Source organism: Boleophthalmus pectinirostris, unplaced genomic scaffold, assembly GCF_026225935.1.
Source record: "Boleophthalmus pectinirostris isolate CB_2022bp ecotype Guang Dong unplaced genomic scaffold, ASM2622593v1 HiC_scaffold_14, whole genome shotgun sequence".
In the NCBI taxonomy this organism is placed as follows: domain Eukaryota; kingdom Metazoa; phylum Chordata; class Actinopteri; order Gobiiformes; family Gobiidae; genus Boleophthalmus; species Boleophthalmus pectinirostris.
In genome coordinates this window covers 6,334,691-6,346,202 of record NW_026571047.1, presented here as the reverse complement: position 1 = coordinate 6,346,202, position 11,512 = coordinate 6,334,691, and the positions used below count along the sequence as shown (strand labels likewise).

The 11,512-nt window shown below is 39.2% G+C and overlaps 1 pseudogene; it reads right to left on the bottom strand.

Moving 5' to 3' along the window:
* Positions 1 to 7,691: 7,691 nt before the first annotated feature.
* LOC129407948 (5S ribosomal RNA) lies at positions 7,692 to 7,809 on the bottom strand (annotated as a pseudogene).
* Positions 7,810 to 11,512: the final 3,703 nt, after the last annotated feature.

Genomic DNA, 11,512 nt, shown 5'->3' with positions numbered 1-11,512 from the left:
TCTCTCTGTCTATGCTAATATCTACAATATTAATTGATTGATTAAATATCAATTATTGATTTTTAATTTTAGAATCAGTCTGAGTTATGTTTTATTCATGACCATAATGTTAGTTTTGTTCAGTAGCTCACTAATGCGTTGTCGTTGTTTCCTTTAAGCTTTCGTCTTTCTTATTTCAGTAGTTGTGGATACATTTTTCATGGAAGAATGTTTATCCTTCGTGGACTTTGTTGGTTGAAGATTTGGTGATAGGGCAGATTTATGAAGCTGGTGGAAAATAGGCCAGACTTTTTGCCACAGAAAACCATTAACCGGAAATTCCGCAAAACTACAGCGAGACACTTCAGGACGTTGTGAAAAAGGTCTATACCGAAGAATAAAAATGACTCAAACATGCACAAATCACTCCAAATACATGTTATTAGGTTCTTTTTTCAGACTAAGAGTTTGTTTTCATACCTGGCCGTTTCGACTGCTCACTTGCGGTCTTCCTCAGAGTGGTCACGTGATGTTGCTGTGACGTGTCCGGTCAGATGATTTAATCAGGTTTTGGCGCTGTCTTCCTTCAAGAGGAGGCAGGACGACAGCGCCACCTGCAGTCCAACTTCCTCAGGACAGTATCCCAGGTGTGTAAGAGTAAAAAAGCCCCCTCGTGCCGGTTTATAGTCCCTTGAGCACGTTTCTGTATTTCTATCGCCTCCTTAATCCAACTATAAACTTGAGGAAGGCCGCAGTCAAAACTGTTAGGTATGAAAATAAACTCCTGCTCTGAAAAAAGAACCTTATAACATAAATTATCAGAAGACCAAATGAACCTCGTTTGATGCTCCAAATGCAACACTGCGAGGGGAAGTGAGAAGGAAATGAAAAGGTGATTTTGCAGAATAAGCCTCCTTGAAAAAATAAATACAAATACAATAAAATAATAAAATAAAAAAACATCAGTATAATTTGAATTCCAGTGCTGACATGATGCTATAACTGGAACTAACCACAATGCGTTTTCATGATCCCAGTGAGATATTGGTGACACTGACCCTGGCACGCTCCACCGGTTACCCATAATGCACCGTGGCTCTGAGCGGTAATAGCCCAGAATGCGTTGGCTGTCACTTGGGCGCTGATTGATACAACTACATGTGTTGTGTCTGGTATTTAGTTTTGGCCTGCATCCTGCTCGCTTCTGTATGAAAATAGATGGCGGAGAGGTTAGAGGGGAGAACGGAGCGAGAGGGGAACGACACAACCAAGCCAGGACGAAAACAAATGGAATATTTTCTAAACCAGATTAAAAGTCCAGATTCTTTTAAAACATTTTTCCATTCTCATTCTGGTTTATTTTGTACGCACATAAACGATAAACTTTTGTGCTTCGTTATCATTATTATTAGTTTGTACGCATTGTTGGGAAGGTGACTTTTAAAATGTATTCCCCTACAGATTACAGATTACATACCCCAAAATGTAGTTTGTAACAGAATCCATTAAATTATTTAAAGTGAGTAACGTAATCTGAATACTTTGGATTACTTGATTTTCTGTAGAGAAGCAAAGACTAGGAAATCCTCACATAAGATGTTTCATCTGCTAAAAGAAAATAAAAAGGCAGAGTCTTTACTTAACCGTATTAAAAGTATTATTGATAGAAGAAGAGGAGACACGGTCCATGCAGCATGGTTTAGTCCTGTTAAATCCTGTTTTAGTCCTGGTTTAGACCTGGTTTAGTCCTGGTTTTAGACCTGGTTTAGACCTGGTATATTGTCCGGCAATGAGTGGAATTACGGGAAAAAAAAGGGGGATGTAGTCCAAAATGTAATAACAGGAAAATACCTCTGTGTAATCCACTTATTTCAACAAAGTAACTGTAATCCAATTACCACTCACTGAAACAGTAACTGCAACTGAATACAGTTACTCATAATTTGTATTCTGATTACGTAACTCCGGTACATGTAATCTGTTACTCCCCAACACTGTTTGTACGACCATAAATGAAGAACAGAATCCTTACTTTTTTCATTCTTATTACTGTGTACTTTGAACGTTCATAAATGATAAACTTGAGTTCTTCTTCATCACTATTATTATTAACGAAACCTTAACTAAGAAATAAAATAACAGGATTAACATCTAACAAGTTTTATGGCAAAAAACGGGTCATGCAGGTCTTTACAAAAACGAGTGATTAAACTAAGGGACACACAACAGAACTAAAACACAAGTGCCCCAAAGTAAAACCACATAAACCCACAAACAGAATCGAGTGACAAAACAAAAAAGGCACAAAACAGAACTAAACTAAACAAGTGTCTCAACACAAACAAAGTCGGACACGTACTAGTACAAACAAAGTGAGACACAGACAAACTCAAGATGGCAGTTTGACCACAAAGGCCAACAGCCCCGAACAAGTGCTGGTTATGTTCTTAAATAGGGGGAGGAGGCTGCAGGTGAGGTGGGCGTAGACAAGCTCCACCAATCAGAGACCAGGGCTCTCACAGCAGGAATCCATGGGAACAAGATGGAAATTAAGAGCCTGTGTACATGAGAACGCGGGTAAAAACAACTAAATATTTGATCGGAAGTGTCTTTCGTTTAGACGGTGACAGCGTTTTTGGGGCTTAAAAATGCAAACATCTGAACCCACCCTCCAGAGTGTTAAAGCTGAATAAGCTCCATCGTAGAGTTTCCATCTGCACTGCCCAAGACACAAAACTCTGGTCAGATCTGCTCACGTTGCATACGTGTTTACATCACATACATACAGTACACAAAAACAAACATGTCAGATGACATGCATAGGCAATCGAATTCCACACACTTTTGTGTCACCATATGCAGATTTTATCTAAATGTGGAATAAAAAAGTGAAGACGCAATGCTACTTTTGTGCCTTCTGTTCTGACTGTCATCATATAAACGTAGCCTAAAACACACAAAACAAGTCAACAAACTGGAGGCCTGGTGCTGTAATGACCATAAAACTAAACAAACAGTTCTTGCTTTTTTTTTCATTCTCATTAATGTTTATTTTGTACCATCATAAACGATAAACTTTGTACCTTCTTTATCATCATTAGTTTGTACAACCATACACGAATATATTTGTGCATGTATGTATATATGTATTATGCATGTGTTTGTATGTGTATGTATGTGTATATATATATTTATATTGAATATATGTACTGGATATTTTAGATGTGTATGTGTATGTATTTATGTATGTATATTTATGCAGTGCATACGACAGGTAAGCACTCCAAAGGTGTATGAAAAAAAAAAAATCTGTAAAACAGTTGGGGTAAGACACTACAGAGTTTTGCACGGGTCCATTTTTGGAGACCCGCACCGCCCACATCTGTGCAGTACAGCACCACACCCACCATTATATCAAAATGAAACGCATACCAGTAAATCACACAAAAATTAAAAGGATTCCAACTGAAGCATCCATCAGAATACAAATTGAAAAGTTACAACTTCAAGAAATACAATCATGAAACGAAATGAAACACTTTTGCCTTCTTCAATATGAATACGAATTCAGACACACTCGACTGTCATCACTTCACAGGCATTATTTACTGAGCAGAAGAAACACTGATCGAGATGCCGCACTTATGCGCCGCACACGCCACGAACTGAACCAGGACTAATCCAGGACTGAACCAGGACTAAAACAGGACTAAACCAGCACTAAACCAGGACTGAACCAGGACTCACTGTTGGGACGAGCTCGACGCGGTAGTCTTCAAGTTAATAGCCAGTTTTTACTTGTTAGTTCAGTAGAGATTAGCAATTTTGGGGCTTATATCATCCAAATCATTCTAGTGAAGAGTTTAAAAACACAGTGGAGCCCTTCCCGCATCACCACATGACATCACAAGGTGTAACAGACTTTTTTCTTTTGAGGAGAAGAATTTTAGACCCTAAATATGCAGGGTTTTTTGTGTTAAACATGTTTGAATGAAACAAAACACAACTCCAAGTCTATTTGTGATGAGTAAGCAACATTATAACAAAGAACAGAAAAAAATGTAACATGAGCCACTTTAAATAGTCACTTTACAACAATATATATTTGTAAAAGTCGATGTTGAAGATATAATTTGTGGAAATAACTGACACAAAAAGGGGTCAAATATGTCTCCACTGAGCCCGGGGAATGTTTGAGAGAATCTGCAGTAGGACTCGCTCTGCTGTAGTCCTTCACTCTGTCCCCTCATCTGACTGTTTGTGGTATAAGATAATATATAACACATACTTAAAGACTGATGTTGCCGCTGTGGTTGAATTCCTGGTAGTGCACGGCCCTAGGATACGGAGGGTTGGCAGTTCTAATCCAGTCTGTTTTTTTCCCCTCATGCTTTGTTTGTCTATGTTCATGTCTGTAGACCATTAGCAATTATTTCACCACAGATGTTTTTATTGTTCAAGAGTAGAAATGAAATACAGTGTTTTTGTTAGTTTGTTTTGCTTTGTTAATTTTTTTCAGTAAACTTAACCAAAATTAAAATAACAAGCTTTTTTTGGGGGTAGAACTAAATAGAACTAAACCAGAAAGAATAACATGGACATTGGTTGGTTGTACCTCTGAGCATCAACGTCACTCACAGATAAATACTGTTTTTCTGTCCTTGGGCAAGACACGTAACCCCCGTCGCTTGCGTACACTGGTGTATGAATGGGTAAGTGGACGGGTGAATGGTTTTTGATGTGACGCTCTTCAGTGTCTCGAAAATAGAAAAGCTTTATGTATGTGAATGTTTAACCTTGAGGCGAGCAGGTCGGGGAGCGAGGGGAAGACAGAGAGAGGGGGAGAGGAAGAATAAAGGACTAAACAAGGACTAAACCAGGACTAAAACCAGACTAAAGCAGGTCTGGACTAGCGTTTTGTGCGAAATCGACTTTTTGGAGCTTTGTAACATGTTATTTAACGTTGTTCCCTCATCGAAAACATGCTTGAAAAGGTTTTAAACGTCATCCGTGAATGTTTGAGTAATCTAGCGATCGATCCTGGGCCCTATTCAAAACAATGTGGTCACATTTGGTCACATTTTTTTACAGAGCTTTTTCCAACTTCAGAGCACTCAAAGCATTTGGCGACACCTAGTGCCTCCACTCAATTTCATTTCTCTCCAGCGACTAGGTCAGGAATCAAAATATACAAGACCAGGAGTGTCAAAGGCATTTTGGTCCGGGGGCCGTATCCAACCGACTTTGATCCCAAAGGGGCCAGATCAGAAAACTCATGGCATATAAACCCCAAAAATAACAATAAGTTCAAATATTTGTGCAGAGAAATGGAAATTGATTACAGAAATCTTTTTTAATTGATGAACTCTTTCTTTTACAAAATATATATATATTATGAACAACCTGAAACTTTAAGAAAAATACAATTTCAACACAACATTTTCACAATAACTTGGATGCAAATAGGAATAAGTCAATTTTTCTTGGAAAATCCTGCACTCAGCTCCACTTTTCTCATTTTGGACATTTTTCTGATGAGGGTGTCACGGTCAACAGTCAAAACGATCGTCCTTTAAGAGCGTTTGGAAAGAGACAAGTCTTCATTTGTGCTGCTCTGGTGGGAGGGGCCACGCACAGAGACGCTGGAGACACTGCTCTGCTAAGCACCGCATAAAATTACAGATGTTTTAATAGAAAATATAATTTAAATATTTTAGTAGAAAATCAGCTGAGGGCCAGATTAAAGGTCTTGGAGGGCCGGATCTGGCCCCCGGTCGTATGTTTGACACCCCTACACTAGACGGTTTGCAAGAACCTAGGAAGTTGTAGACCGCGCACCGGCCAGTCAGCCATGATGTCAAACTCAAGCGCCTGTCTGAGTCCCTTTTGTGGAACAGCACAACAGTAAACAAAGTTTATGGATGTAGATGAAGACAGAAATTCTGTGTTGGCAACAATTCCTGAGATCAAGGATTTAAAGCTGGAACAAAGAGAATATTTGGTGAATTTTGTCAAGGGGAAAGACCTTATTGCCCTTCTTCCTACAAGATTTGACACATTACATATGTCATGACCAAACAGCAACGATTGGTTAAATTTTAAAAAAAGTGCCCGCTTCCCATCGAGTGAATGAATCCTAATGCTGTGAGGTCAGACGATTTCCATGAAATGAAACTGGTTGATGAATCAGGCTACTCAAAGCACTGTACCTCAAGGAATCACTCACCCACACACATTCATACACCGATGTACGCAGACACTGGGGGCAAAGCGGGTTAAGTGTTTTGCCCAATGACACAACTACAGCATTCATCAGTGGGAACTAGAATCACACCGCCAACCTGTGGGTCAGTAGATCTGACCGCTCAAACCAAAACAATACACTATAACTTCACAAAGCTGATGCAATGTGCTGTCATTTCTATCGATAGCATCAAAATTAAACAGAAACTTATTAAACATATTAATACACACAATGTTTCTGGTTATTACTGTACAACATTTTCAAACCATAACCTCTATTCACATGGGATTAGTTTTACCTGTGGACCTTTGGTGATTTGTAATAATTGCGGAGGATGCCTGAGATCTTAATGCGTCTATAATTTGTAAAGTAAAAATTCCGCCGCAAATGACCGACTATATTTCGCCAAACACAGATGCCAGTTGAGAACACTAGTCCTGTGAGAATCTGCATCTCAAAGTTTGTTTTTGTAAATTTGTGCCTATTCCATCTCTTTCTTTTCATTCCATGTTCTTTTCTCTTTCAATCTCTGCGTCAGCGTCAGTAAAATAGAGTCATTTACAGACTTCGTTTATCCCGTGTGAATGCACTGAAAGTAACACAGAGGTGGGACGCTAATTTGCAAATTACCAGACGTCACCAGGTTCTATTTATCCCGTGTGAATTGGGCTATTGACTGTATAAAGAAGTGGACTAAATGAGTGTGACGTTCAACTCCGGTCAAATGAAGCTCATGATGTTAACAACTCGGAGCCATATTCTATTCACCTTATTCCAGACCGCTTACTTTTGTCTCTAAACGCTCCTAAACTGCTCTTTTTATGGTGGCACTTTCAGTTAAACGGGAATCCCATTCATGTCGATGGCGATTTTGGGAAACATTTTGCCTCTTAACTAATCAATCATCAATAAATCAATCAACAACTTTAATTAATCCCTAAGGGCAGTTCAGTTCGCACATCTCTGGTCCTGCACAATCCATAAGTAGATCAAATAAAATAGAAAATCAAAAACATACAACACACGCCGTACATTCAAACTTCAGCCTGTGCACCAGGGGACACAACAGTAAATTTACTCTCCTTTTAAAAGCTTTACAGTAGAAGGAATACAAGATTTAGTGTAGTGGTTGGTCTTTTGTTGTGGGGTGACATCTCATCTGTCAGAGGGCATTTGCTAAACTGTACATGGTTACTACTACTAACTACTACTAATAATAATAATACTGCATCAGTTTTACTCTTTTTCAGACGCTTTACCGAGCATTATTCATTCACTCCATACCCAGTGGTGGTAAGTTACTGCTGTAGCCACAACTGCACTGGGGGCAGACTGATGGAAGCGAGGCTGCCAATCTGAGCCATCAGCCCCTCCGACCACCACCATCACTCACACACACCACTTTCGTACTAGGCAATGTGGGTGAAGTGCCTTGACTAACACAATAACAGTTTTTGCAACTGGCGCCCCCCCGTGGCACCTGATTTTCCCAGCAGTCTCCCATCCAAGTACTAACCAGGCCCGGCTCTGCTTAGCTTCTGAGATCTGACAGGATCAGGCTTTGACAAACCGGTATGGCCACAAGTTAGGATAGGCTGGCTCAGGGTGGGCTTAGTCTTTTGGAGCACCCTTTGTCTCCACACAGAGGCCAAATCCTTCATCTGAACACCACGGATTTTACCACACACTTTGGCTACGGTTATATGATGACGGTCTGAACAGAAGATGCAGATAATGCAGCAGGAATTGACCATTATCAGGATAAATACGCGAGGTTATGCACTGTGTTTGACCGCTATCCTGTTTCTTGCCTCCGACCAAATTATGTCCCAGCATGCAATGCGGGCTTTTAATAACAATGATGTCAGCTGAAACTCACCTATAGCTTTGTACTTAGCACCATTTGATTCCTTGACCCTGAAAATGTGGGTTTAGCTGTTAAAAGCAACATTTGAACTTATTCAGAGGCTGAGATATTCCAAAAAGAGTTTTTTGGCAGACATTTAAAAAAAAAATCAATATGGCCGTTATATAGACATCTGGGCAAATGCAAACAATGATTTTCTCACTCCATACACAATAATCTTTCCAAAAATATATAGTTTAGCAAATCCCCCAAAGATTCCCACTAAGGTTAAAAAGTGAATATAAGGAACCGGACTATAGAGAAATATTAGTGTAACATGTTAATTTTTCATGTGCAACACCAAGCAAACACCTTATTTGAAAATACTGGAAAAAAACATCAGAATCATGTAGAGCGGGATAACACGAACATTTTGCAGTTACAAAGAGAGGGGACACAATATTCCAGTGTAAATCAATGGGAGCCAAGATCAGAAGGAGCCGGAAGAGCCTGTATGCGAACTTCCTATTTGGACCTGGATAAACTTCCTAACTAGATAACTTCCTATTTGGGTTTAGAGCAGTGTTTCACAAACTTTTTTTCTGGGGACCCATATTTTAAAAGTCACAAACCTTCACAAACATTATTGGTAAATCACATCACAAATAAAGGTAGATCTGACCATTATTGAACATTAATGAGGATATATTATTGTTGACTGAGTGATCGTGTCTCTGAACAATTAGTATTACTCAAGTTTTAAACAATGAAAAACAATCACTGAAGCAGCAATAAAAGGATCCATAAGTCGCTTATTTGGACATTACATGTAGCCCATTTATTTTTCTTTTCAACATTCAACTGAACCAGCAATATTGGAACAAAATAGTCAATAAGTAATTACAAAAAAAGATTATAAATGATACAAAACATTCATTGCCCAAACTTGCAGTATTTGAACGATTGCTACATGATGGTGGACCATATACATTTATTTCTAAGATGTTTACTTTGTTGATAAAAGAATGTCCTAAACCAGCCGTGTATCGGTCTAAAGAAAGTTGGAAGTCAGACTTAAACACTACAATTGAAGATAATTTTTGATCAGATTTATGTCAAGATGCCACCATCAGTGCTCAATATAGACGTAGACACTATAATTTCCTTCATCAATTATATCTAACTCCAGACAAAAATCAAGACAAAGACAAAATCAAGACAAAAACAGATTTCTCTGATCAATGTTTCCAATGTTCTGTAGAATTGGGCTCATTTTTGCATTGCACCTGGACATGTGTGAAAGTAAAATGTTCCTGGTTTGACTTTTGCCAAGCAAAAGTATCCACAATCACAAAAACTTTGATACCTCTTGATCCTGAATTTTGCCTGCTTGGAAATTTTGAGAACATTGAACTATTAAATAAACACAAAATATTTTTTTTGGGAAATCTCATTGGCACTGGCAAGAAAATACATCGCAGTCACCTGGAAGTCTAATTCTCCCCTCCCATTACAAGATGGTACTCAGAAATGAACAGCTGTGTGCCTTTGGAAAAAATCACTTACAGCTTCAGAAAGGCTTATAATATTTTTTGTTAGATTCTTGTTAGATTACCGTATTTTCTGCACTATAGGGCGCTCTGGATTATAAGGCGCACTGTCATTGAATGGTCTATTTTCAAACTTTTTTCACAAATAAACCGCACCGGACTATAAGGCGCATTAAACGAAATAAGTCAGTCAAACTTTATTTAACGCATTCACAATAACTCTCAACTTATTTTATTTATAATAAGTCATAATTGTTCAAACAGTTGGGTGATTACGGCATCCAGCACGCCCGCATCCCTCTCGTCATTATCCGAGTCAGTGTGGTTACTGTTCCCTGACAGTTCAGTGATGATTCTGGTCTTGGTGAAAGTTCGGACCACAGTTGATACTGATCCTTAGCCCGGACGTCCACGATCCATTGGCAGATCGTGGTGTAAGTCGCTCGGCGCTGTCTCCCTGTCTTGGTGAATGTGTGTTCTCCTTCTCTCATCCACTGCTCCCACGCAGCTCGCACTTTCACTTTATAACAGCCTTGAGTTTAAAGTCGGTGTTGTGAGCGTGTCTCTTGACAGGTGCATTTTGATATTAAAAGGAATCACAGTATGTATTACTCCTGATGCTCCTGACTACAGGAGCCATAATGCTGCAAGTGGTGCGGCTTTGTAGTTTACTAAAGTCGTACTAAGACACTCAAATAAATTCATATATAAGGCGCTCTGGATTATAAGAAGCACAGTCGTTTTTGGATGAAATTGAAAGCTTTTAAGTGCGCCCTATAGTGTGGAAAATATGATATGTTACTATGTGAATGTCACCTCAAATGACCTCTGTCTGTCTATGTGAACTATTGTGTGAAGCATCCTCCCTTTTTTGTGTGTTTGGTGGTGACAGGGTGGGCATGGCGTTTTTGGTTTTCTACTGTTTTCTTTTTTGTGTATTGTATAACTCAAACAACAAAGCAAAAATAAAATACTGCCAAAAAGAGATAGGTGGGCCTGTCTGTGTTTTTGTAGTGTGTTCCAGTCAGGAGGAGAGTGCAAAACTATATTACAGACCTGCATGCACATCTCAACAAGGTGACCCAATAAAAAAAAAAAGTAAGAAATCTCTAGTCGCGACCTAGTCTTTGTTAAACAATAGTCTAGAGCAAAGGTGTCAAACTCAGATTCACAGAGGGCCACATTTAAAAACTGGGACTAAGAGTTGGGCCAAACTAAATATTTATTGAAAATGATTGCAGGTTGGCAGCCTCACTTCTGGCAGTCTGTCCCAGGGCAGCTGTGGCTACAATAGTAGTTTACCACCACCAGGTATGGAGTGACTGAATAATGATCTGTAAAGCGTCTTTGTGACATATGTCTGTGAAAAGCAGTATATAAATTAAAACTTACTTGCTTACTTACTTTAAACCTGAAATAATGTTGGAGTAAATGCTGTTCAAGAGATATGTCTAAGGATAATGAATGACATAAATCAATAAACAACAAGCCTAGAGTTTTGTTTCATAGCTGACAGTTTGGACTGCTCACTAATGGTCTTCCTCAGAGTCACATGATGTTGCTGTGACGTGTCGGTCAGCTGATTTAAACAGGTTTTGGCGCTGTCTTCCTACCGGTGGAGGCAGGACGACAGCGCCATCTGCAGTCAGACTTCTTCAGGACAGTATCCCAGGTGTGTGAGAGTAAAAAAGCCCCCTTGTCCCGGACTCCAACCCACTCCATAATGGTCAGAAATGGCCGATTTGAGTTCTTCCTGTTCTGCTTTGTGTTTTGTTGCTCGTGTGCACACCTGTCTGTGTTCCTTTTTTCGTGTACTTAACGCCTTCCCTGTTTCCACGATGTATGTTTTATTGCTGGACATGCAGAGTATTTCGTATATGACATTACATTTAT